This window comes from Triturus cristatus, chromosome 3_2 (genome assembly GCF_964204655.1).
Source record: "Triturus cristatus chromosome 3_2, aTriCri1.1, whole genome shotgun sequence".
Taxonomy (NCBI): Eukaryota; Metazoa; Chordata; class Amphibia; order Caudata; family Salamandridae; genus Triturus; species Triturus cristatus.
Genome location: NC_140584.1, coordinates 31,470,832 through 31,498,104, shown reverse-complemented (window position 1 = coordinate 31,498,104; position 27,273 = coordinate 31,470,832). Strand labels below are relative to the sequence as shown.

The 27,273-nt window shown below is 48.2% G+C and overlaps 1 long non-coding RNA gene across 1 annotated transcript in view; it reads left to right on the top strand.

Moving 5' to 3' along the window:
• Nucleotides 1-19,592, top strand: part of LOC146856724 (uncharacterized) — a 50,496-nt gene extending 30,904 nt beyond the window's left edge. The window contains exon 6 of the long non-coding RNA XR_014979496.1: nt 19,574-19,592. This is a non-coding gene — a long non-coding RNA (uncharacterized LOC146856724). The remainder of the gene's footprint in view (nt 1-19,573) is intronic.
• Nucleotides 19,593-27,273: the final 7,681 nt, after the last annotated feature.

The following is a 27,273-nucleotide window of genomic DNA, read 5'->3' as shown; positions in this document are numbered from 1 at the left end:
ATATATGCTGTAATGAGCTTACGAGATGAGGTGGTCTTAGTAATGTGTTCAAGGGCTGGTAGCGAAGGCGTGGGAGATGGGAAGGTTTTGTGTAGTTGCCTACATATTGCCGGGAGTTTGTAATTTAAAAAGAGTTCCGAAAAAGCCCTCGTGTTCCCATCTGTTGATTCTGCCAGGGGTCTGAAATTGTCATCAGGATAGAGGTCTGCAAATGTGTTACAACCTAAAGCTCTCGCTATTGACCTGTTTGCGCCTTCTGCCATCGCAGGGATCATAGGGTTATTTGCTAGGGGAATAGGGGACGTGGAAAGCATCTTCAGATGGGCTCTATCACGAAGTCTGTCCCACGGCCACCTCAAGGTCTTGACTGTGTCAATTCCGTCTCAAGGTCGCCGATAGGACTAGTATAGCGCCCCTTGAAGGGGAACTGGCACTGCCACATCTGTCTCTACCGCCGTGTGGGGCTGAAACGGGGTAGTGTAAAGCCAGTGATGCAGGTACAGGGCCTGTGCACAGTAGGCATATAGCGGGATATCCGGGACCCCCAGTCCTCCCAGCGTTAATGGAAGCATAAACAGCTCCCATGAGACTCACACTTTGGCCTACTGAAAAATGTAAGTCCTCCAAAATACATACATGTTTTGCAAATAGTTGATTTTATTAATAGTGAGTGGACTTCTTATGCTTATGTCCAACATTACAAATGTTATACTGACAATGCTTTCACATTGGGTCCACTAGAAACATACAACAATATATGTCTACTTTTTATATAGATCTTTGAATGCTCACAATTACTACATAGGCCTTGGCTTCAGGTAGAACAATGCTTTAGATACGCAACTTCCAGCTTTCCTTGTTGATATCCTTATCGATTCCGACTTTGGGTACGATTTAGTGAAGATATAACTAGTGTGATGTGCTTCACACTCAATATTGAATTTCTACCTTTTAGCCCAGATTGGCGTTTTGATGTAGACCCGTTGAAAGTGACAGTCACTTTCTTTTTATCTATACATAGTGAATATGAGTGATTATATGCTTTAACCCCTTCAGTGCCCCGCCCTTTCCCCGCCCTGTGCCGGCCCTTTCATTAGCGGGCGGGGTTCATGACGAGACCATCTCGTCATGGGCACTGAAGGAGTTAAAACAAATAAAGAATGTTTATTATAAGTCATGGGGGAGCTCATTTGGTCCTATTCTTTTTCCATTGATGACTTATATTGGATTGATTTGAAATCGCTGGGACACAATTCTGTTTTAGACTAGGATACAAATCCAATTAGGTATATAGACCATCTTATTATACCTCCTATATAACATAAACTAGGAGGTTTAAATACAACACCTAATACAATACTTTTCTCTTGGACCTATACTATTTTTATATTTGTCTTTGTGTCTGATTTCTCAAGATTTTGGTAGAATCTTACCTTTACCTCAAGAGGACTTAAACCCTTATGGAGTAACCTTTGGGACCCATTGATTATACATTGAAGGTATAATTTACAAAATCAAAACTATTGGTCTCTCTTTATATTTAACTATATTCACAAATTAATAGCTATACTAAATGTCTACATTTTGGTGGCTTTGCACCGTATATACAAGGACTTTACACTTGGTTACTTTTGGGTGTACTATCGTACTAACTTCTTAAAGGATCTTGCTGAGATACTTCTTATCGAAATATCTTATTCCTGTTTCCGTTTCCATATTTCTTTCTTTTTCTATCTTCTTTTCTTCCTTTTTTATTTTTTCTTTATTGTCAACATTGTCTCTTTAAATTATTTACAGCCTTGAAAAAGTTATTTATAATGAAACACGTGTCGGCTGTTTGACGTCTAATGGGAAGAATATTCTGTCAAGTGTCACAATATTGGAATACAGTGCCATCATTTCCAAATAAATTGTACAGCAAATTTATATTAAAAAATTCTTTGTTTGCTGTTATTTTATAAATCATCTGTATAGAGATGTAAAGTTATCAAACAATTTCAAATTGATTTGAGTGCAGAGGTTTATTGAATTATTCTGATACTACCACTAGATCCTAATGGTCTCAGTGGATCAACACCTTAGGTAGTGGGGTGTATGCTTTTTAACCTTGAGGGGCACCAATACCATGATGCTAACATATAATGCACATAGAGAATGATGTGCTACCAATGATACCACCACTACCATTTGTAAACAGGGTTTGCAGTCTGTTTGCAAGTAATTTTGCAAAAATCTTATCGTCTATATTAATTAATGATAACGGCCGGTGGGAGCCTAGTTTTAGTTCATTGCCAGGTTTTCCAGGCTTCCAACAATGTTTGTATGATGGCTTCCCGAATTGAGCGAGGCAATATACTGGATTTTTGTGCTTCTTTGGACACAGCAAACAGGTGAGGGGCTAATGCTGATGAATATGTCTTATAGAACGCGGTTGTCAACCCGTCAGAACCAGGGGCTTCTGTCATGCTCACGCCAGAGGTAGGAGTCCCGCGGAACTACAACCCCCAAGAGTCACCACGGCCGGGCGCTCCACCTGATCGCTAGCACGGCCGCCCATAAAACCGACTCAACACAAGGGGGCGGTGCCAATGATTCCCGCTCGTCCTGAACAATTTCAACGGCCCGCGAGCTCACCTCGTCCACTCCGGCTGATGCGACCAGACGCCGTCAGTGCGCGAAACACTCCAGAAACGCTGCCCCTCCGGGGCCTTTGGTCCGCCTACGCTGCAGCGACCTGGAGAGAGGTGAGTGTCCCCCTCCTCCAGCTAGGACCCAGAAACGCCCCATAGCAGTCCGTGACTTCAACTCCAGGGTGCGTGCACTTTTCAGCTGGGTCTAACTCCTCGCTCTCCACCCAGTTCAGCTGGACGCTTCTTCGCTCCCCCAAAACCCCGGAGCCACAAGCAACTCTCCGACCGGGTTCTGCAAACATTGGGAGGTCCTCGGGAAGGTTCCCTCGATCCTTCCGGTCTTACGGCTTGTGGTGTTCCATTATATTCTCACTACGGAAACCTACGGTCACGGCGCTCTTCAGCCCCACGGATAACCGGGCTTCCGAGTAACCGCGCCTGTGTCTAAGTAGGTGATTCTTTGTCCCGCAGCTTTCCTGGTGGAACATCCGAACACCGCGCTCCTCGGCCCCACGGATACCCGGGCTGGAAGTAGAAGCGCAACTGGTGTTTTCGGCGAAACCTGAAGGCACCCACAACTTCCTTGGGGAACCATCGAACACCGCGCTCCTCGGCCCCACGGATACCCGGGCTGGAAGTAGAAGCGCAATTGGTGTTTCCTGCGACACTGGAAGTCGGAAGCTCTATATCCGATACAGAACCCTGCACCGCCCAGGCGAGGCTGGGACCAGTGGAGTGAACTGGACCTGGTTCTCCTTCAAACTCCCGACCTCTGACTCACCCTTTCCGGGACAGCCCAAGAGACAGGTACAACAGAGTGCATCCGGAAAAGATTCCCAGCGGTGAGAGGGAAGACCAACGCCATCCCTAACCCCTCTCTCCTTATCTCGTTCCAGGTATCCCTCTCGGCTGTCTCCATCCCGTCCTTCCCTCGTCCACCTGTCTCCTGCGCCCGAGGGTCTTTATACGAATCCGGGCAGGGGACGGATGGGAGGGGGACCCCCTATAGCTTCAGCGTCATCCCGAGGAGAACACACAGGGTCGGCCACGACAGAATCATTGGCCCACGAATTCCCCTCCTCTTGATCACGCTGATTTAGGGATGGCCTCATTAGACGACGTATTGGCCGCACTGGCACAAGTACAGGTCGAACTGGCCACATCCAGAACAGAAACAGCCGCGTTGCACACTCGCCTAGACCGTATCCAAAGGAATCCCTTTGATGCAGGAACCCTGTACCCTACACCCACTCCCCAAGTAGTAGTGGAAATGCCGGCACACGTACCCCTAGCTCCTCCGGAAAGATACCACGGGGAGATACATAAAGTGCAAGTATTCATGACACAAATACTGCTGCACTTTCAGTGCAAACCTAAGCTTTTGCAAACAGATCAGGCCAGGGTAGCGTTCCTCATCTCCTACCTGGCAGGGGACGCAGCGCAATGGGCCGTCCCGATAGTCCGAAGAGATGATGCTCTCTTATATGATTGGGACACCTTTAAGACTGAATTCGAGAAAACCTTTGATCGGCGGGCGGACACCTTCTCCGCCGACCGTGATCTTCTCGACCTTCGACAAAGCACCAACGATTTCCTTGGTTATGTCAACAGTTTTCGGCGGTTGGTGGCCGAGACCGATTGGCCCGAATCCAAACAAGCAGCGATCTTCTACCGAGGACTAACAGAAGACTTGAAAGACATGATCGCACAAATAGATCCGCAACCCCGCACTTGTGCGGCTATGATCGAACTGGCTTCTCGCCTGGAATATCGCCTAAGGGAGAGAAAAGGAGACCACAAGCGCAAAGATAAGCCGCTAGTGTCCTATGAAACCCCCGTTCTTCGGAGCAAGGGGCCCATCGCACAGACCCTATGGAGATAGGGACAGTGAGAGCGTCTCTAACTCTCAGCGAACGAGACCATCGTCGGAAACAGGGCCTCTGCCTATATTGCGGCAAGAAAGGGCACTTCCTGCGAGAATGTCCGGTGCGTCCCAAGACCGGCCGCAACCGCAGCAGCCTAGCAGCCGCAGTCAGCCATGAAGACGCGGCGGTAAACCCGAGAGCTTGAAGGTTCAGGAAGGGTCTCCCTCAAGCTACCATTCCATCCCTTCTACAGAACCAGATGTCACCACGGAACCCAGCCACTTCTTCATCGCCATACAAGTGGTAGTGGACCACGGACCCCGACAGGTGCAAGCCATGATAGACTCCGGAGCCACCGGATGTTTCATAGATAAAACCGAAGCGGAACGGCTTGGAATCCCTTTTCTACGCAAAAACCATCCAGAACTCGTCTTTGCGGTAGATGGCAAGGATCTGGACTCTGGCCCTATCATCTTCCACACCCCGTCTCTGTGGGTTACCATAGGGGAAGACCACGGCGAGTGGCTCACCTTTAACATCATCCAGGCTCCACGCTGTAATCTCATTTTGGGACTACCATGGCTGAGAGAGCATGAGCCGCACATCACGTGGGCAACCAAGTCAATCTCAATTAACTCCAGCTTCTGTCAATGGCAGTGCAAGCTGCCGAGCCGTCCTCCAGATGCGGGAAACGCATCCAACCAGTACGTGGCCACAGCGGCCGAAAAAGACGTCTTACTCCCTCACTGGTATACCGCCTACAGAGACGTCTTCGACAAACGAAAAGCCGAAGAGCTTCCCCCGCACCGGCAATACGGTGCCGTGTAGCCGAGTATACGCCCTCACGGGTCCCGAGACCCAACACCTCCGTGAATACCTAGACGAATTTTTGCACCTGGGATTCATCCGCCCTTCTAGATCTCCGGCCGCATCACCCCTTTTCTTCATTCCAAAGGCCAACGGCGATCTCCGCTGCTGTATAGACTATCGTGCTCTGAATGCTCTAACCATAAAAAACCAATACCCTCTACCCCTGATTCCTGTGCTCCTGGAGCAAGTGAGGGAAGCCAACATATATACCAGGCTGGATCTCCGAGGGGCATACCACTTCGTGCGCATCCGAAGCGGGGACGAATGGAAGACGGCCTTCAAGACCAGATTCAGCTTGTTTGAGTATCTGGTCATGCCCTTCGGTCTCTGCAACGCCCCGGCCGCCTTCCAGTTCTTCCTCAACGAAGTGTTGAGGGACTTTTTGGACAAGTACGTCGTGGTGTATATAGACGACATTCTGATCTTTTCGTCTAATCTACAAGACCATATACACCACGTGAAGACGGTGCTACAAGCCCTGAAAGAACATCGTCTGTTTTGTAAACTCACAAAATGTGAGTTCCACGTTACCACGGTGGAGTTCCTAGGAGTCCTGTTGACTCCCGCAGGACAAGTCATGACCGATCGCAAGGTGCAGGCAGTCGTCGAGTGGCCCCAACCGCGAACCATGAAAGAGGTCCAAAGCTTTCTTGGCTTCGCGAACTTTTACAGGAGGTTTATCCACCAGTTCTCCCAGTTGGTGACCCCTCTCACCAGACTGACTCGGAAAGGGGTCCCATTCGTCTGGTCACCCGACGCCCAAACAGCGTTCAACCAACTCAAGACGGCGTTCACCTCTGCTCCCGTCCTCCGCCACGCTCAACCTGACCTCCCTTTCGTCGTCGAGGCGGACGCCTCTGAAGTGGCGGTTGGAGCAATCCTCTCGCAGCGCCAACCTGATACCGTACAGCTTCACCCGGTCGCCTTCATGTCCCGAAAGCTAACCCAGGCCGAACTGAACTACACCATCTCGGAGAAAGAGCTGCTCGCCATACGGGAGGCCTTCCTGGAGTGGCGGCACTGGTTGATGGGCGCTCAACACCAGGTGACGGTGTTCACCGACCACCGCAACCTACAATTTCTCCGCTCAGCACGACATCTATCCCCCCGCCAAAAGAGATGGATGCTCTTTTTTGCGGAGTACAATTTTCTTGTTACCTTCCGGCCAGGCACGCAAAACAAGAAAGCGGATGCCCTATCCCGACAAGGGCTGCCATGCTGCCCGGCGGAAAGCCCCGACCAACCCATCCTGTCGCCGGAGCAAGTGGTGGGCAGTCTATGGACGGAGTCTTTTCTGCAGAAGGTGAAGAAAGGGATACAGACGTTTACCTGGGGGGCCTGGTTAAAACGACATAAGGAGTGGCGCCTGCGCAACGGCCTTCCCATGTGCGGTTCTCGAGTGCTGATACCTACCCTCCAGCTTCGCAGACTCGTTTTTTCCTGGTGTCATGACGTACCGCGCGGCGGTCATATGGGAGGAACCAAGACCCTGGAACTGGTGTTGAGACAATGCTGGTGGCCCTCTGTTAGACCAGACGTCCTGCGCTGGGTAAAGTCCTGTTCCGTCTGCGCTCAAATGAAAACCGATCGGAGAAAAAACCAGGGTCTCCTGATGCCGCTCCCAACCCCCCTACATCCTTGGGAACGAATCTCCATCGACTTTATCGTCGGACTACCCAAAGACCAAGGCTGCACCGCTATAATCGTCGTCATTGACTACCTTACGAAAATGGGGCACTTTATCGCGTGCAAGCAGGTGCCCACGGCAGGGGCGTTGGCTAAGCTACTACTGATACACGTCGTTCGTCTTCACGGCCTTCCACTGGGGATCGTTTCGGACAGGGGCTCTCAATTTACAGCACGATTTTGGAGGGTCTGGTGTGAAGAACTGGGCATTCAATCCTCCCTATCCACCAGCTTCCATCCCCAAACGGATGGCCAGAACGAAAGACTAAACCAAACCCTCAAACAGTACCTGCGCTGTTATGTGGACCACGCGACAGACTCCTGGGTGGAATGGCTCTGGGTGGCCGAAATAGCCTATAATAACTCCAAGCACTCTTCCACACAGTTTTCTCCCTTCTTCCTCGCGTCTGGTCATCACCCTCGTTTCCTTCCATTTCTCCTCCCTCGTGCCCGCAGCAATCTTCCCGAGGTGCAGACTAGACTCAAGGCCATTCACACTGCAATCAAACACGCCAGGGAGAAGCTTCACTTAGCCAAAACACGCTACAAGGCCCAAGCCGATAAACATCGGCGACCCCCTCCGAGGTATCGCAAAGGGGACAGGGTGTGGTTGTCCACGAAGCACATCCGATTCCGGATACCCAGCGCGTTCAATCCAAAATACATAGGTCCATATCTTGTGGTGCGCCATGTGAACCCTGTGGCTGTGCAGCTGCGTCTACCCCCGCACCTGCGCATCCATCCCGTGTTTCACGTCTCCCTGCTGAAGCCTTCCTTCTGCCCCGTTCGCAAGGTCCCGGATCCGGTCTGGGTGCACCACGAGCAGGAATATGTGGTGAAACGGGTGCTGGACTCCAAACTGGTTCGAGGGAAGTTGTGGTACCTGCTTGCCTGGAGAGGCTACGGCCCCGATGAGAACTCCTGGGAGCCGGCCTCGGCGGTCCATGCGGATCGCCTGGTGTCTGCCTTCCACCGCGGCAGCCCGGACAAACCGGGTCCCTCGCTCCCCGCTGTGAGAGGTGTGAAGGGGGATGTGCTGTCATGCTCACGCCAGAGGTAGGAGTCCCGCGGAACTACAACACCCAAGAGTCACCACGGCCGGGCGCTCCATCTGATCGCTAGCGCGGCCGCCCATAAAACCGACTCAACACAAGGGGGCGGTGCCAATGATTCCCGCTCGTCCTGAACAATTTCAACGGCCCGCGAGCTCACCTCGTCCACTCCGGCTGATGCGACCAGACGCCGTCAGTGCGCGAAACACTCCAGAAACGCTGCCCCTCCGGGGCCTTTGGTCCGCCTACGCTGCAGCGACCTGGAGAGAGGTGAGTGTCCCCCTCCTCCAGCTAGGACCCAGAAACGCCCCATAGCAGTCCGTGACTTCAACTCCAGGGTGCGTGCACTTTTCAGCTGGGTCTAACTCCTCGCTCTCCACCCAGTTCAGCTGGGCGCTTCTTCGCTCCCGCAAAACCCCGGAGCCACAAGCAACTCTCCGACCGGGTTCTCCAAACATTGGGAGGTCCTCGGGAAGGTTCCCTCGATCCTTCCGGTCTTACGGCTTGTGGTGTTCCATTATATTCTCACTACGGAAACCTACGGTCACGGCGCTCTTCAGCCCCACGGATACCCGGGCTTCCGAGTAAGCCTTAGCCTTAGCCTGTGTCTAAGTAGGTGATTCTTTGTCCCGCAGCTTTCCTGATGGAACATCCGAACACCGCGCTCCTCAGCCCCACGGATACCCGGGCTGGAAGTAGAAGCGCAACTGGTGTTTTCGGCGAAACCTGAAGGCACCCACAACTTCCTTGGGGAACCATCGAACACCGCGCTCCTCGGCCCCACGGATACCCGGGCTGGAAGTAGAAGCGCAATTGGTGTTTCCTGCGACACTGGAAGTCGGAAGCTCTATATCCGATACAGAACCCTGCACCGCCCAGGCGAGGCTGGGACCAGTGGAGTGAACTGGACCTGGTTCTCCTTCAAACTCCCGACCTCTGACTCACCCTTTCCGGGACAGCCCAAGAGACAGGTACAACAGAGTGCATCCGGAAAAGATTCCCAGCGGTGAGAGGGAAGACCAACGCCATCCCTAACCCCTCTCTCCTTATCTCGTTCCAGGTATCCCTCTCGGCTGTCTCCATCCCGTCCTTCCCTCGTCCACCTGTCTCCTGCGCCCGAGGGTCTTTATACGAATCCGGGCAGGGGACGGATGGGAGGGGGACCCCCTATAGCTTCAGCGTCATCCCGAGGAGAACACACAGGGTCGGCCACGACAGCTTCATCTAGAGGTAAACTGTAGATGATTGTATTATGTTCTTGGTCGTAAAGGGTTTTTCTAGGTGTGTGTATTTGCCCAGGAACTCTACCTCATGTTGCGCTTCCTCCTCAAATTCTGTGATTTTCTCTTTTAGTGACGCTAAGAGAGCGGGGTCATCAGTGGTGTAGTATTGTGACTCGATCTCTTTAATACGCGTTTCAAGGGTGGCTAGTGTATTCCTGATTGACTTCAGCACCCCAGCATGACGGGCTTTGTATTTCCCACGAATAACCACTTTAACAGCCTCCCAAAGAGAGGCCTGTGATGTGACAGATCCCGTGTTTAATGCAAAGTAGAAGGGGGATGTGAGCACACTGCTTCACCTCCCAGCCAGTCCACCCCTTAACATTATGGTAAATGCAGTTCACTTTGAATGCTTACTTGTTTTTTTGCTTAAGTGTTTCACCAATGTTGGTGCAGGTTAGTGCTGTCAATCTCTGGACACGTGTGTTTCTGGATATTATCCTTCATCAGTAGAGATACAAAACAAAATGTATCTGGGCTTGCTGAGCAAGCTGCCACAATCCTCTCAGGTCTCAATACCCCCGTATTTCTTAACGCAAAGCCTTATCAAGTAGAGCATTTAGGGGAAGCCTCCAACTATACATTCTGTTAGGTCTGTTTGGGATGGTCAGTCATAAGAGGCAAGGAAGGTGGTCTGATAGTGTCCTAGGGAGATGTGTAACTTCTATGGACCACGCCTCCACCTCACGCGATACCAGCTAATAGTCCAATCTGGACCAAGCGTTGTGATGTGCTGAGATACCCGTGCCCTTGGTCCTGCCCGGTTGTCACTGTCTCCATAGATCTGTTAGGTTACTGTCTGATATTATGGCATTCAGTGTGCCGCTAGAATTAGGGTGTAATTTGTGGGATGTCCCCTTCCTAACTAGGGCATCGTTTAATACTGCGTTGAAGTCACCAACCTATAGTATAGTGTCACACCCGGTAGATTTAATTTTGGCCCACGTGGTCTGGAAGAAATCAGGTTTGTCAATGTTAGGCCCATAAACTGCTGCCTGCGTTATCTTTACTCCTCCTAGCACCCCATTGTAATATAACGTATCTCCACTCTGGGTCGACATGCGATTCAAACGTTTTCCAGTCTAGCCCCTGACGCAGTAATATAGCCACCCCTCTTGCATAATTAGAGTGTATAGAAGAGTAGATGTGTCCCCATCTTTTATGTTTTTATTTAGAAGGGACGTGCTGTTCAAGTGGGTTTCTTGCAGAAAACATATATCTATTTGGTGTCTGAGCAGATAGGAATGACCAATTCTTGTTTTCCTGCAATCGTTCAGTCCCCGGATGTTCCAGGTTAAGAAATTGAGGGCTGTCATGGCATGTCTGAGTGTATATGATGGTAATCCATGGTCTGGTTGGCTATATTGATTTCCCCTTATGACACCGCCGCGTTCTGTGTCATTGAGTTTAATCAACACTCCACAACCCCCCTAGGGAGTCTGTGTGATAGTGTTGTGAGACCTGCGATGCCATAATTTGGGTTTGTGTCAAAGTGATGCTGCTCTGACTAAAATTCCAACATTAACATACCCCTTCAGCCCCCCCAGCCACACCAACCCCCCAATCAGGTTGTGCGAAAAGACACCCCCTACTCAACAAATTCAACATTACACTCCCAATGAGGAACTGGATGTAGGAGCTGGGTGCTCTCCCTGGAGGCGTGGGTTCACCGGCTTGCAACCCTGCCATGAGGCGGGCTGGCCGAGTATAGGGAGGAGAGCCAGCAGTTAATGAACATGGGCATTGCACCATGGGCATCTCCAAGTCTCAATTTTTCTTTTTTAAACATTTTATTTATTCTGGTCAGCACATGAAAAAAGGCAGGCAATTACATTGCAAAACGTTAGTTGGTACATTCAATTTCAAATCTCAAAGGTCTCATATCCATGTCCATACCTAGATTTTACAATTTACTATTCCGTACAGTGTACACCCATCTTCAGGTTCCTTACTAGTCACCTGTACATATTACTTATCATCCCATCTTTGCCACAAAAAACATCCCAGTGCCAATCAAACAGCATTTATGCATTGCTGCATTATGTTAAAGCGCATCCTGTTTGGACCCAAGGTATTGTACTAGAGGTTCCCAGAAGTCTCTAGGTCTAGAGGCCTGCAGTATTTCCTCTGCATACGTTTCCAATATCTCTTTGCAGTAGGTCATGTCTGTCAGCCAGTCGTTGTGTCGTGGTGGGCGCCTATCAGCCCATCGTACTGCAATATGGCGTTTAGCTAGTAATAATGAGTCCGCCAGAAATTTTCGTCTTCTAGCCAGCCTAATCTTATACAGTCCCAGTAAGCAGACTAGCGGAGCATTTGGTATCTGCTCAGAGAGCATCACTGTAAGAGTGCTGGTAACTTCCTGCCAGTACGGTTGGTACTGAGAGCATTCCCATGCCATGTGAAGACAGTCCGCTCCGGGAACGCCGCACCTGTGGCACCTATCATCTGGTCTAAGTGCATATTTATGTAGTTTTGGGGGAGTATATTATCTTTGATGTAGGAATTTAGAATTAATGATGCACAGGTTGCAATTTGATGTTAGCACCTGCATTTGTGTGCAACTATATTCCCAGTATTTCTTATCTATAGGGTTGCCAATTGTCTCCTCCCATCTCTGGAACGATCTATTCTGTGCCTGGCCCTGTTCCCCCTGTGATGCGTTATATAGGCGAGTTACCAATCTTTGGCGTGTAGGAGCAGTTAACAGTATCTGTAGAGCATTAAGCTGTGGTGGTTTGTCTGGAAATGATGGGAATATTTCCCTGACTGCCATACTCAGCCGCAGGTATGCAAAAATCTTCAGTGGTGTGCGGTGTGCACTGAGGGAGGGGTCGTCCCGTGGAACAAAGCAATTATGCGGAAAAATATCACTCATAGTACGTAGGCCCATTTCCCCCAGCAAATTTAGCATATTCTTCTCTTGTGCGACTGTTATGCGTGGATGGTGAGCTATAGGCAGTGCCGGGGCATAAATTGGGAGTGTCTGTGCACGTTGTGCCAATGTTTACCATGCTCGTGATGTGCAAGTTACAGAGTGTATTATATCCCTCGGGGTGTGTCCTTCCGGGTCAGATATATAAGTGATTAGTGGAGATGGCAATGCACTCTCATGTTCCACAACAATGTGTGGTATATGTGCATGGGGATGTAGCCAGTAATGAGCATGTTATGCCTGCGTGTAGTAAAAATATAATTGAAGATCTGGAGCTCCAAAGCCCCCTTGGTAACATGGCCTGGTCAATACTTTTCATCCTACTCTTGCCTGTTTCCCAGCCCATGCTAATCTCTGCATTGATGATCGCAATTTAGAAAACAGTGCTTGTGACAGCCAAATCGGGATATTCATAAATAAGTATAGAAATCTCGGCAAGACCACCATCTTTTGTATTGGAATCCTATCAGCCAGGGACAAGGGCAGTTTTATCCACCGGTCAACTTGCTCTTCCAATTTTGTTATTGCTCTGCCATAGTTCTCTCGGACCACCAGTTCTGGGTTCCGATGTATCCATACTCCAAGGTAAGTTACCGGTTCAGTTTGCCATTGTAATGGGAATTCCAAGCTGGGATGTGTGGTCGCTGGCGTGAGTGGTATGACCACTGACTTGTCCCAATTAATACTAAGTCCTGAGTAGCATTCAAGCTTAATGTACTCCCTAATGAGTGGATTTAGATTTGTGTCTGGGTATCGGGAGTAGAGAACCATATCATCGGCATATAATGATATGCCGACCGGGCAAAGCTGGAACTGGAGAGCAGATTCAGGGTGCTTTTGGCAGATGTGACAGGCTAATGATTCTAGAACTAGTGTAAAAAGGAGCGGCAAAAGCGGGCACCCCTGTCTGGTTCCTCGACTTATAGTAATCGGGTCTGATGTATTTTCATTTATTCTAATGCGCGCACTAGGGTCTGTGTACAAGAGCGCAATCCAATGCAAGAAAGGTTCTGGGAAACCCATCCTGCGCAGTACCGTGAGCATAAACACCCACTCCACAGAAACAAAAGCCTTCGCCGCATCCAATAGGGCTGCGGCTGCTGGCAAATCGGGATTTAACTGGTGGAATAATGTAAAGACCCAAGACTCAATTTAAATGCAGGTCTTATCATGCGGCAATGTCCTTGTTGCATATACACACAGTTTACATGAGGTCATAATACGAATGAGACACAGTTCTAATTATCTCCCCTGAGCAGGGTGTCACTCATTGTCGCTCAGACCAGCCTCTGGGGTTTGGCTATTCGTGGATCTGGCGGCGCGCTTCCTCCCACCCACATGTTTGGCGAATTTCATTGCAGATTTAGCATCCGTAAAATGATGAACGGAGCCATCGTAAGGAACTCTCAATTTGGCAGGATATAGCAAAGCGTAAGGGATTTCGGCCTGCAATAGTATGCGTTTGACAGGTACAAACTACCGGCGGGCTGCCTGCACCGCAGGGGTAAAGTCAGGATAGAAGGAGACCGTGTTGCTTTCTGGCCAGGTGCAAGATGGTGTTGCGGTCCCGATAATTTAATATATGATCTAAGATCGGCCTGCGTGGAGCCCCCACCTGTGGCTTGGTGCCCAGAGTGTGATGGGCCCTCTCGACGGCGAAGACCGCAGAGAGGTCAGGACCGAACAAATCATGCAGCTGGTAGTCCACGTAGGGCTCCATTTTGAAAATGGCAGTCGTCTCCAGAATGCCCGTTATCCGGTGGTTATTTCGCCGAGATCTGGCTTCTAAATCGCCATTCTTTGCCCTGATCAGGTTGAATACTTTGTCCATTTGCAACAATTGTTCTTTAGTCTAGACTGGAAAGTCATGTGCGTCTGAGTTGTGATTTTCTAGCTGATCTAGACACGTCTCGTGTGTATCGACCTGCCTTTTACCTTGATCAAGTTGAGAGGTGAGTATGTCTAGCTTGGTGTCAATGGTTTTCAAACCGGATCTCAGTTTTAACAGGAGTGAGCGGAGGTCATTCTCTTGGTCATCCGTTTGTTCGCTGGATGTGTGGTCGGCGCCACCCTCTGCCTCAGACTCCATGAGCCTCGTGGGTCTTTTGTTCTCAAGAGTTAATTTAGGCCTTTTAGCATCATGTTGCCCATAATTAAGGATTTGTTGGTCGAACCATTCTGAGGTGAAGTGGAGTGGGAACTGTGTGAAGGTTTATGACTCTATTGTTTCTGGCTGCGTCTGTGGCTTACAGGGCCTTGTGCAGACCATGCTGCTTCTCTTCAGTGCAGGGCATGTAAACAGAGCGTTACCCCAGCATGTGTTGCCGTTGTTGGTTTCGGCCTGTCGCGTCCCCCCTCTGGCACAATTATGAAGGGGGACCCATTGGCCAGGTTCTCAGCACCAGAGATGTCCGCAATATATATGGTTCAAGGGATTAAAATCTTCCCTGGGGAGGTGCCAGCGCCTGTCAGTGCACTTATACCTCCTGTCGCTCTTGCTCAGGCCTTGCAGGTATATTACGCTCTCCCAGTGGTCTAGGGGCTCTCACAACATAGCCAGGGCTGGTCGCCCCACAAGCTCACTTTCTGGTCATCATCTCGATGTTTCCTCGCCGTTTGTCTGGCCAGAGCAGGTCTGCGAGGATGTCCACGGGCAAGATGATGGCCCGTCGCACCCCTTCCCAGAGTGCCGGCACGATGCTGCGGGGGGGGGGGGAGGGCGGGCCTTTGGCAGAACTGGCCTGCAGTGTAGGGTTGTGGTGTCACGGCACCTTCGCCAAGGTTCCGCTGCGGTGTACTGTTTGTCTTCAGCTTGTTCCCCGATCGCGGGTTCAGATCGCGCCACGCCATATGTACGGGGCCTCCAGCACAGCACACCCGGATGACACCCTCAGGACCTCTCCATGGGCTCAGCTACTTCCCCAGCATTAAAAACCAGCTTCCCTGAAGCATAACCCCTTGAGAAGTGCTTAGCTGCAGATATCAGGGTCCGATGGCTCTCCGTATGTGCGTATAATGTAAGGATTTTATCTCGGCCGGCAGAGCACACTCAATGAGTAAGCCATCTTGCTGCTTGGCAGAACACGCCTTCTATATCCATACGTTGATTCCCTTGCGTCTCAAGCTGTGCTGACGATTGTTGTGTGTTGGTTCTGAGGGGCCCCATTGCCAGTTGCTGCACGAAGGGCATGCAATTGTTCAGCTGGGCCGGCGTCTGTGGATTGAACAACGGGTCCAGGTGGGTTCTGGCTGCGGGAAGAGCAGGGTATTCACAGTTTGCTTGATGGCCTTGTATGGATATTGTTTAGCGGGGAGGCTTTTGCGGCACTTAGGTACTAGTGGTGCCCGTCTCAGCGATGTGTTGTATCTGTCTGCTTTTTGAGGCCCTGTCGCTCTCTAGGATAGAGCCTGCAACTCCTCCAATTTGCTGTGTCCCAGGTGCTGCTTGCTTGCGGAGAGCTGCCGCACTTTGCCTGGGAGGATGTGCGTGCTCGAGGATTTATTGCCTGTGTTCATTCCTCGAGGCCACAGGTGCCCCTCTTGCAGTTACTGACATTTTTTATCCTTCCGCTTGCTCCTGAGAGGTGGGTCTGTGTCCGCAGGGTTATTCACAGTTGTGGGTGGTGCATGGCATCTTAGTCCCAGCTACATGTTCTCTGTGCTGTTGGGGTATCCAGTTTCCTGGTGCCTTTACACCCCTCGTCTCTTCCCTGTCCACCATTCCTACTGCGCCACTACTATCTGATTGGGTCTCTTGGATGTGCCTCTGTGGACGAGTGGCGCAGAAGACGGGCCTCTGTGTTCTTAACTCTTGGTGGGGGTGTGAGCACCCAGCCGCTCACCTCAGGGTCTCAGCAGTCTCAAATTGAACTCCAGTTAGGTCAGTTGCGCAGTTGTCGCAGGTTCCAACCAATACACAGTTTGGTGTGTGCGCTGTCTCCACCCGCTCGCTCCTCAGCCCCTGCCACACGCCATGTCCTGCAGGTCTCCTGAGGCACTGCTGGTTGAGCCCCTGCACTGGTCTGCGCTTCAGTGGGTGCACTTACTCGTCTACTCAAACGATGGTGGTGGTGTTGCAAGGGGACATCCACTGCAGCGCCTCAGCGCCCCCATAAAGGCACGTTCTTAGGTACGCGCCTCCCCAGTAAAGGTCTGCTTCCTCAGGACCCCTGCTTGCCATAGCGCCCTTCTGGCCTTGTTTCGTTTCGCCGCAGTTGCCCACTACCACGGGACTGCAGCTGGCTGACTCCTGTGCCCGGGCTGTTTTGCGGCAAGCAGAAATTGCACCCCTCCTTGTTTCCCTCTTTCTGAGGCGGAGTTTCAGGGTCTGTTTCTGCTGTGCTGTCTGCTATGTTAACTGCTTTACTACGGCTGCTTACAGTAGACGTCTCCGGGGCCCCGCTTTGTGTGCCTCTTTCTGTCTGGGGTCAATGCCCTACTGAGTACAGCGCAGCCTTTCTCCTGACCCACGCTGTCGCTCATCTGAATTTACGAGCCTGCGTGTCTGCTGCTGGCTAGCCCCAGGTTTACGGTATCCCCCACCACCTCTGACTGTCCGGCGCCCAGAGGGGCTGCCTGCTTATTCCCCCAGTTAGTGACCTTGCGGCTTCTGCGTTGGATGCACACCTCCGGGGGGGTCGCTAGGTGCTCGACCAGCATTCAAATGTCTATAGCCTTTAGGTAACCGCTTGGAATGGCTACGCTTGCGCCCCCACTGGTGTCCACAGTGGCGGCCCGCCATCGCGGGATCAAGTAGCTATGGCAGATCGCCCCTCAGGCCCAGCTGCACTGAGATGCACTCGGTCTTCCGGTTACTGCTGTGTGCTCTACTCTTCTGGGGTGGCAGAGCGGTGTCCACGCTCCGGTGTCTTCCGGCAGGCTTACTCGCAGCAGCCGTTTGAGCTGCTCACCGAGCATGCTGGCAGTGGCGTGTGGTCTCCCTCAGCACAGCGGGGACCCCTGCTCCCATCGCATGCTCTGTCTCACTCCACGCTCACCACCGGCAGGCCTCCGGTGCTCTGTTATTTCGGCTGCGGGTGCCTGGCACTCACTGTTGTGTCGCGTCTTGATGGGGTGTTGAGGGCTATTCTCCACCTACAGCGCCCCTCTAGTCTCGCTCAGCTTGCGGCGTGGGCCTCGAGTAAGATGTTCGCGTGTCTGCGGCATTTTTGGAAGGAGATCACTGGTTTATGGCCACCACCTGCTCCGCTGCATTCGTGATCGATTCCGCTCTGTTGCAGTGCGGCGGGACCTGGGTTGCTCGGTGTTTTTGCAGGATAAACGGGGCGATATGGTCGAAGAGCTAAAGACTCGCAAGCGCCATCTTGGCTGGCTGGCCAGGCCCCCCCTTTTACAGTTATTATGATAATAAGTAAAGAGGTACTTACACACATGTGAGGAAGTTATCAATGGCATCCTGACGTTAGTCAGCTCCTTCCTTCCAACCGCTATCATCTCCATATGACATATCAGAATCTTCACCCTGTGACTCTCCATGGTCTCCATCTTCTGCAATGTAAGGGATGTTCTGTCACAGGGCTATGTTGTGCAGCATGTAGCAGGCCATGGTGATTTGGCACACCTTATCATGTGACTAGAGGAGGGCTCAACCAGTCTCGTCCAGACAGCGAAATCTGGATGAGAATCCCGCTCCACTGGCCTCAATGTTCTTCCATGGGCCTCTCTGAAGCGGAGTACCTCTGCCGTTGTTAGATTCCTCAGCGGTGCCAACAAGCATGGTCAGTTAGGATAAGCTGAGTTTCCAAAATGTAAAAACAGAGAAGAACCAAGATATGTAACACCATTTCAGATGATTCACCTTGAAATAACCCACAGCATTATTATGTCACATTGTACTTACCAACAAGCCAGGCCCTCTCATTTCCAAGTTGTGAGATTTGTAGGGGTATGCTGTTGTTCTGTAGTACAAAGGAATCATGGGCTGATCCAGGGAAACGTACAACACGCTTGTGATGTGCGAATCAGCTAAGCAGACAACTTGCACATTGACTGAATGGAAGTGCTTCTGAATCCGTGAGACTTGTTCCGTGATGTGTGGTGGCACAAAGGCAATATGGGTGCCATGAATTGCTCCAACCACATGTGATAGGAGACCCAAAGCAAAGAAATCGCCTTTCACATTTCAAAATCCTCATCTCATGGAAACTGGATGAAGCTGTTAATGTATCTCATTATTGACAAAATAACTTCTTTTAGAACGCCACTGAAAGTAGGTTGTGAGTGACATTCCACCATATACTGCCACAGTGTATTGGAAGGATCCTGTGGCCACAATTTGAAGAACTGCCATGAGTTTGACAATTGGTGTAATAGATGCGGAATTTCTGTTGTGAGGCAGGAGATCTGGCTCCAGCTGATGACATAAATCCAGTGTAGTTTGCCTTTTCAATGATTTTTTTTTATACTATCCCCTTCTTCCATGGTGGCAAGGTCTGGAAATGGGCTGTACACTCGACGCTGTCGCGTCACTCTCCCAAGGGTCAATTTTTTGCATTGGAAGAATTGTGAACATATTTAAACATTGTCCACATAAATATTTTTTCTAATATTGACACAAATGTATAGTTTTGCTAAAAAGAAATGTCGTTTTAAAATATATTTAAATCTAACATTAATTTTTTCTTGTCATTTCTACTTCACAAATGTCATTTTTAGCTTTCAGTATTTAAAATCTGAAAGAATTTGTAAATAATACATTCTTAATGTATTATTTACACATCCAATTATTTTTAAGTTTTTTTTTTAAGAACGTACCATCAACGGAGGTGTGAAAAACACCACGCAAATATATCGCAATAACCACAGTAAAGCACTACATATAAATGTTATTTTTTGTACATATATGAGTGTTCTTCGAATTTTAATTAAGTAAACAAACTGCCCACCATTTTGAGGGGTGGTGATGCCCTTAAACTCACAAACATACTATTTGACCTTCTAAAATGGCAGTCGCCTGACCTCGCTGTCAGGACATTTGTAATCCGTCTTCCGCTGCAGAAGTCAACCACATAGTGGGTGTGCAACTCCACGACGGACACAGCCATAGGCTAATGTGTGTGAAAGCAACGTGCGAAGGCCAATAGCTGTGTCTGTCTCTGCAGAAGACTGCGTATGTTGCGTACATGTACTTGGTGGTTCAAAAAAGCTATCTTGCCTCCTAACACTGCAGCCATGAAGACCAAAAAGTCACAAAATCAGTGGTTTTTTTCTTTCATTTCTTGTATCCATACAGGTAAACACCCATCAGAAGCATGACATTTGGAAGGCCATTGCCAGGAAGGTGCAGACCCTGGGGGTCTACTGGTAGTGCGGCGTCCATTGCAAGAACAGGTACTGGACCAGAAAGCCAGCCGAAGTCCAGGTCGGGCAGTCCTCACAACGTAGAACGTGCTCCGCACCCTGACCCCCCCTAATTGCCCACATTCTTGCGTTGGCCTATCCGGAGCATGATGAGTAGTTGAGAGCCCAATATCAGCATGAAGGGAGTAAGCTCTTATTAGAGTCTGACATGTTGCATGACATCTTTTTTGTTACAGCCAGGATTTTTCCCATCCACATTAGGTTGACCCATGTCCAACGCACAAGAAGAGTTTTTGAAGGTGTATGTTTTGCACAATGTGCATGATTTTTTTTTAAAAGATTTTTATTGAGTTTTTCACACCCAGAGTCCCGAGGACTAACATTACACACATTAGCATCATAAAAGGCAAAATACACATTAGGAGAAATCCACTCTGCTATGTTTCACCTTATATTCCCCACCCACCGCCCTCTCTACCCCCACCCTCCCGTCAGTGTGCCCGCAGCAACCCCCTCATCACCCGCTGCCAATCGGGCCCCATGGTCTGAGATATCCCAGCTCCGAACAAACGGGAAAACCCTGTCAGTGGTCTCCTGAGAGAAGGGGCCCCGCAGCGACCTCCCTCCGCGGCCCTGTTCCCACCCAGACTCCTCATCAGCTGTCAATGTAGTGTGCAGGTACCGAGTCCTCCATGAGTGTACCTAAGTAGCCCCGTCCTGCATGGACTCCCCCGTAGCCCCCGCCGACCCTGTCCCAGGTTCCACTCTCCGGTCCATACCTACAGAATCCACGTCCTCCTCACTCCTCGTCTCCCAGGATCGCAGCTCTTCCACCAACACCCCCCACGTCCTCGCCACTTCCAGCGCCTTATCGTTAGCTGCCCGTCTGGCCATCTGAAGCCGAAGCGTCCCTTCGCTTCCCGCCCAGGCCAAGAAACTCTCCCTCCATCTCCAAAAACTCAGGCGCACAATGTGCATGATGATGTACTTTCCCTATTAATTTGTTGGAAAGGATCCCACTTGATTCCTGTTCACTACTAAAGGACTGTTCTGAGCGGACACATAACTGCTTAAACTCCACATATACATCAGGTTCTTTGATATCATGAGGGACACTTGTACTAAACAGACCAATAGTCTTTATTGTATCAGGTGTGATGCTCCTTTATTATTGTGAATGATGTTATGGTAGCTCTATTACATGTGACATAGCATACTAACCACTTATGATACAGTGGATGTACCAAAGATCACATTGGTAAGTTGTGATTCTACACAAACAAGACTGAGCATGTGATCCAAAATGATTAGTGACATTCGAATTAATGGCTACATTTTGGAATCAAAACGTATCCAAAATGTGTTTAGCATCATAAGTACTGTTTCATGCATGTTAAAACTGACAGATTTGCGTGATGTCTTATTCCTTCACAAATGTATGTGTAAGTCAGTCTGTTTTAGACAAATAATTGAGATAGGCATACAATTTATGTGAAAACAAAGACAGGAATGTGTACACATTGGGGACAGAGTAACACATACCCAAAACCATTTCTCAATGTCCTTTGTCATGTCCAGATGATAAATGAATGATTGAGAAAAATGGGAAACTTTAATGGATTTTGAAAGATTGAATATTCCATCACATATGTAGGAGTATTCCATTAGGAAAACTCAAAATCAGGCCCAACTGATGACTCATTAGGCAAATGTAGAAATGCATCAAGGTTTGATATGTTGCATAATGTGATTTACATTTGAATCTTTGAAGTAATTATTATATCTGAATAGGTGTATGTAATAAATACTGGGATGTTCTACAAACTGTGACTACAGTGAAAGCCAGCATATTTAGTGAAATTATTTTACAATGATACAACAAACTTCAAATAACTAGAGATATTTAGAAGTCAATTTTGAAAATATCTTTGCTCTGTACTGAAGTGTATTGGAAATGTTTCAATGGCAATGTATTCACTTATGCTCTAGAAATCATTTTTCAATCCACCCAAATGTGTGTTTCATGCTGTCTTCAACAGCATAGATGTTTACATAGTATGTGATACATTGCTAAGCTACTTCAGTACAGAAATCATTGATACTTTTTTACATGTGACATATACTTTAGTTACATGAAGTAAGTGTTGCCATTGTGAAATGCCCAAACAAATGTAACTTGCTTTCAGTTTATACTAATGTTGGTATAACATTGTAGTATTTGTTAACATACATTTATTCATACTTATTGAGAATGAAGAGTATGCAGATTTTAGGGCTTTGTAAACACACTGCACAAAGGTATTTTTGGTTGATATCCTTTTTGGTGACATCAGTTCATTATCGTAAACAACAAAGCCCAACCATTCAGAGGTGTTGAACAGTTCCTGGAGAGACATAAAAATGGATAAGAGACAGGATCATACATGATATAGGAGCGATCATGGGAAATGACATAACTGTGACCAAATGTTTTCTGAAAATGTTGCGTACATGTATGAGCTTATGCTATTGTAGAACCAAAGTTTGAGAGCCATGAGGCAAGTAAAATATGAAAACTTGGAAACTATTTTGTGAGTAAAGTTCATGATCAGTTCTGTTTACACTGATTAAATGAAACTATTGTATATGTAATTTCAGCGTTATCCGGAGCAGGCGAAGGAGAAGTTGCCAACGTAGTCGGGGAAGCAGCTGGCAACTGTGGTTAGGGTGCTGACACTACTGACGCAGAGGGACCCAGTGGCATGGAGGGTGAGGGGAGTGCAACGGAGGCTGCCAGCTCCACAACATCTTCTTCTGAGGCCAACTCCAGGAAGGGCACTCCCTAGTGGTGGCGAACCAGGCAGGAAGTTTACTAACTGCATCTTTGTCCGCCAACCAGAGTACTATCTCCAACCTCCCTCTTTCTCCCCCCCCCCCAGATGGCCAAACCCACCCCCCTGAAAGGGGTTGTATCTTCTTCGCTCCAGGTACTTCACATTCTGCCCCTGTACCCCCTGCTGAGACCAGTGAGGAGGCTATTGACCTCCTCCGGAACATCTCTGTAGGACAGACTTTACTAATTAATGCCATCCAGGGGCTTGCCTGCCATATGCAACAAAAAGTAGCATACCTGGAAGGCATTCACAGTGCTATGTCTGGCCTACAGAGGTCTTTTAAGGATTCAGCCTCCTCACTGACCTCAGCCTCCCAACCATCCCAACCTTGTGCCTCACCTCCTGCCCCTTCCCCATCCCAATTCTCTATTCCCAGACCTGGCCCAAGCACACTCACAGCTTATCTCTGATAGACTCAAAGGTGAAAATTATTGGCCGGATTCTGTTGGCCGGTCTTTCACTTTGGGCTGAGGAGCAAGGCATTTTTTTCTGACCTTTAATACTGGTTCATGACAGGGCGGGGCACCATTGAGCAAAATTTGAACCTCTATTTACTGACTTGTAAGTACACCCGGGTCAAGAAGGGGGCAATCCATTTGGCCTTCATGGATCTCAGCTCTGCCTTCGTCAGAGTTGATTATTCCAAACTGTGGACCATGATGGCTCAGATGGGAGTAAAGCCTGCATTAATCAATTTTGTGTATTATTTACATAAGGACCTCTCAGCTAGTGTCAGTTATGGGCCTAATAATGAATGCACACAGCACTTTAAACTGCAGCATGGGGTTTGTCAGTGTATTTCAGCACCTTTTTTTTTTTATATCAATCATGTAGAACAAGCACTGACTGACCCATATCTGGATGTTCCCAAAGTGGGTGGCTGTTCAATTTTGCTCTGCTTTATGCAGATGATACCGTTTTAATTGCCTGGATGGCCAAGGGATTACAAAGACTTCTTATTCTTTTTATTGATTTTATGAGCAGCCTTGACCTCTCCACTAATTTTTTTAAATCACAAGCGATTAAGTTTATCCCGCCCAAAACAAAAACTATGACATTTATATTAGACAGACACCATATCAATCAGGTGGATGAGTTTTAATATTTAGGGGTTCAGTTAGATTCTGGCCTTAATTGGCATTCACTCATAATGTGATGGCTTTTAACAGAGCTACGTTGAGTATAGGCAATTTTTTACGTCTGATTCGGTGCACCCACATAAAATCCGTCCTGGAAATTGTATCCCAATAGCCAGTTATGGCTGTGGAATATGGGGTTATGGGCCTGTAGCTCCAATTTGAATAGTTGCAGACAAATTCCTAAGGGGCCTTTTGGGAGTTCCACAAAGTGTACCCTATGAAATGGTCTTAGCGAATTAATTATACAAGACTGTCTGAATATGGATAAGCTTTCCTTAATTCCTTGGTTGGCTTATATCTCCCATAATATGACATCTTTAGGAAGGCCTGAACTATATACCAATCCTAGCAGTATAGTTAGATCTGACCTTAGATGGGTTGCTGAAGCGCTCGGGGACAAGTTGGCAGTGGATCACGAGGATACAGCACTACTGAAACACTCTCTGCGACTTGCAATACTAGTGAAAATCGTGAGTGACCTGGAACCCTATCTGACCTGGAACTTGCCCCGCCATCAGTGACATCTACTGATATATTTTAGGTTAAATCTATTCCAGCGATTAGTGCCTTTTAATCACAGCTATTTTAAGGACTCGAAGATGCCCTCATGTGATTGCGACAATGTCTCAGCCAATGACACCTTACATATTGTCATGATTTGTGCAAAACGTAATCTCCTGCGATTTAAGTTTATACAACCACTCTTAAAGCTCATGCATTTTACCTAAGATAGACCTGCTTTATTGTTATTTGCAGTTTTTAAATACACCTATAGTGTGTTTTTTTTCTTTTAAGTTATCTTTCCAGGGTTTTAAAGCAAGCGTAATATTATGCTGATGTTGATTTATGTGCTCTGTTTTAAATTGATTTGTCTTTAATGATTTTATTTTTAAAATTGAATAAATAAAATAAAAAAAACAACACACACCTTTGCTTGCACCCACCGAAACAGAAACAAGCAGCACACCCACACAGGAACACAAACACAATAAAATACATACACGCACATCCAAACATACAAACAGCACACCTGCATGCACACCCACAGAGACCACACACACATGCACCACCCTCACTACCAGAACATTCACCTACACTGCACCCACCACCACACCCGCATGCACTGCCCCTACCACCAGCACACCAACAGAGACTGCACCCACCACCATACCCACATGCACCACCCGAGCACACCCAGAGATGCTGCACCCACCACCACACTCACATGCACCACCACCAGCACACCCACAGACAATGCAGCCACCACCACACCTACATGCACCACTACCAGACCCACACCACAGACACCACACCCACCACCACACCGACATGCACCACCACATCCACATGCACCACAACCACACCCAGCACCTTCACAGCACACCCATCCACACACAAACACACCTTAGAATCCACACCCAAAAAATACAAATGCATACACTCAACCAAACAACAGACACCTAGAACGCTAGACACACCCAAATATGCACAACATACACCAGACCCGCAGGCACCTGCACTCTCAGCAGACACATGCACATCAGCCACTACCACTCCCTCTACCTCCGAAACCCAACTTTCTGCCAAACATCTCCGTGAGAGTTTGTATGCCCTTTCCTTAACCCCTTCCAAAGCCCAAACCACCACTCCCAAATGCAAATCTATCCCTTCCACACCCCAACCCACCCTTTCCAAATCCCAAACCACCTCTCCCAATAAAGAAACCACCCATACTGAAACCAGAAGTACCCCGCCCAAACACTAAGCCCCCCAAATCCAAGAGCACCCAACTCAAACCCACACAACCCACTCCCAAACCCAAGAGAGCACCCCTCCCAAACCTAAACACCCCCCTACCAAGTAAGATCTTTGAGGTGCCTGCTCTGCCCACTAGATGCCCCTTCCTGAGGAGGTCTGCCTTGACAGTGAATTAGGAGGCAAGCTTTGTGAATCCACACAACAGTGCAACGTTTTATTTTGCTCATTTATGGACTGCCATGTGGCTTTTATACTATCTTGAGACTTCTCTCATTGTTTGCAATAAGTGAATATTTTTTATTTCACGAAACTAGTCCTGGCATCAATTTTCCTTTGTAATTGTTTCATTCCTAGCAATGTTTCTGAATATAATGTGAAGTACTTATATTTCTTTACCATGAAGGCAGGTAAAGCAACTTTTTTTATATTTACTTTGGTAAGTACATACACTGGTTAACATGCTATGTGATGGTCAATTGAATTTAGGTGCAGGCATTCATAATAGCAATGGAAACTTGCACCAACTAATACATGTTAAAAATATTTATTTTAATTTTTTACTACAGGTGTGTTTGTTTCACCTTTATTACTTAACAGTATGAGCACATATTCATTACACCTGATACAATATTGTGACTATTGAAATTGGATACAGTACAGGACTTAAAATGTTACATGGATATATTTGTTAAATACTTCATATTTGGGCCTGACATTGATTTGACAGCTAATTAATAAGGTACCTTGTCTAGTGCCATTTCTACATCATGTTAAATTGCACTTATCCCACTGATGAGTGTTACATATGCTTTTAAGGTGACAATTTACTACATTTATTTCAATACACCTCTATGGTGATTTTTTGATTTGTGATTTGATATCCTTTTTTTTTTGCAAACGTGAATTTTTCGGAAGGCAGCTCACACCAAATTAATACATACAATGTGATAATATAGGTGTGTTTCTTTAATTTCCTTAAATGTCAGCATTAGAGGCATATGCCTATGCTATTGCTTGTAAAAGAAATGTATTAACGCATGAGTCCTGTGCAAATGTTAACAGACAAGTTATTAGGTAACAGGTGAAAGTGGAGTTTACTGTCGTCGATTGCGTCCACGACAGTGTTGATTTGCATTGTAGTCAAGCAGCAGCGGCAGGACTTGGAAGATTGGGTCCATGGAGGAACAGGAAGTGTTAAAGTGAGAAAAGGTGAGTTTCTGCATTAACTCCCTTTCATTCTGCCTACTCAGTTGTGGACATTTTACCGCCACAGTCACATCAGCAGGAAGGCCCATTGCGATTGGCCCGGCAGGGAAACTGGCGGTCCTCCCTCTAACAGCTGCTTTTGCCTATCCCACCGTCAACGCAGTTGAGATTTCCTGGCGGAGATGGAAGGACCGGGGGGCTCTAACATCTAAGTAGGCTGGGCCGACCGCCAAGCTGGCGGGTGGGAAGACCACTGAAAAAAGCGACGGTGGAACACGATCGGCCAACATCTAAATCAGGCCCTTAGTCCTATAAGAACATTGAGTCTTTTAAAAAACTGGCCAGAGCTCACTTGCTCTTATCATCATTCCAGAGTCCTAATTCACAGCCTTGCCTTGATCTGCATATGAAGCAAACATTGCGAACAAAATATATTTGTTTCTGGTTCGTACTTATATAATTAAAAACAACCACATTGTGGAGATCCTTGCACTCTTGCATGTGTTGTAAAATATGTGGTCAGTATCTGGAGTCTCCTTCCCTTAGCATTCGTTCATGTCAGTTCGTAATGACTCTCAGGAGACAGCTTCTATGCTCATGTTTTACCCGTCTTGGAACAAGGACTCTGGAGGCAGCAATGTCAGCCTGTTTGCAGA